General features: G+C 41.3%; 1 long non-coding RNA gene across 1 annotated transcript; it reads left to right on the top strand.

Annotated features, from left to right (window-relative positions):
- Positions 1 to 21: 21 nt before the first annotated feature.
- On the top strand, positions 22 to 881 carry LOC107735631 (uncharacterized). Its single transcript, XR_001639461.1, has 3 exons — positions 22 to 103; positions 232 to 347; positions 732 to 881. It is a non-coding gene; the product is annotated as an uncharacterized LOC107735631 (long non-coding RNA).
- Positions 882 to 889: the final 8 nt, after the last annotated feature.

Here is an 889-nt window from a genome sequence, read left to right as displayed (position 1 = left end):
TAATTGTGGCTTTCTATCTCTGTTGTTTATATTTTGCAGTGTGACTTTATTATTAATGTTTACCTTTTTTTTCCTTCCAGAGTATCAGTAATTCATACTTAAGGTATGTAAATCTGTATTATTTTGAATCCGTTAATTCATTTACTTGTTAGCTATATCTGCCCTGCTAAAAATCTGGACATTTTTAGGTTTTGTCTCTCATAATGTGTTTTTTTTTTTATCCCCTTATAGCCCCTGTCATGTAAACCTCGGCGTCCAGGCCTCTAACTCTCCTCCAGATTTCTCAGAGTTCACAGGCCCATTTCAACTCATCATGTGGAAGAAGATGATGCACGTGTTACACACAAGTAAGTACTGTTGGTGCATTAAGGTGTGGTCACATTGTATTTGCAGGCAAAATCCAGCAATTCCAGTAGGAATCCATGAGATTGGGAAATTTGTGTGAGAGCGAAAGATTTCGCCATGCAGATTTTGCATCAGGTTTGGTTAGGCATGTGAATTTGTCTCGTTGACCAACAGAGAAAGTAGCTTCATACATCACTATACTATTGACAATTAACCTTTTTTGCCCGAGAAATTTTGCCAAAATGTTGCTGATGTGACCACATTTTTACTCATCAGTGAGATATGTGGCACCTACAGTAGTCATGTGATTTTAATTTTTGTGACAATCTTGTCGTGAGTTTTTAGTTACGTGCTAAACGGCTAACCAGATCTTCCCTGTTTTCCAGTGCCTCAGAATCTGACTCTGGATTTAGACACCGCTCACCCCTCATTGGCCATCAGCGACTTTGACACAAAGGTGGAGGAGGGCCGCGTACGCTCCCAGGAGCCCGACATGCCACAGCGTTTCACCCGTTTCTTCGGGGTGCTCGCTACCGCCCAGTAT

Source organism: Sinocyclocheilus rhinocerous, unplaced genomic scaffold, assembly GCF_001515625.1.
Source record: "Sinocyclocheilus rhinocerous isolate Xijiao unplaced genomic scaffold, SAMN03320098_v1.1 C36187914, whole genome shotgun sequence".
Taxonomy (NCBI): Eukaryota; Metazoa; Chordata; class Actinopteri; order Cypriniformes; family Cyprinidae; genus Sinocyclocheilus; species Sinocyclocheilus rhinocerous.
This window is presented reverse-complemented; position numbering and strand designations above follow the sequence as displayed.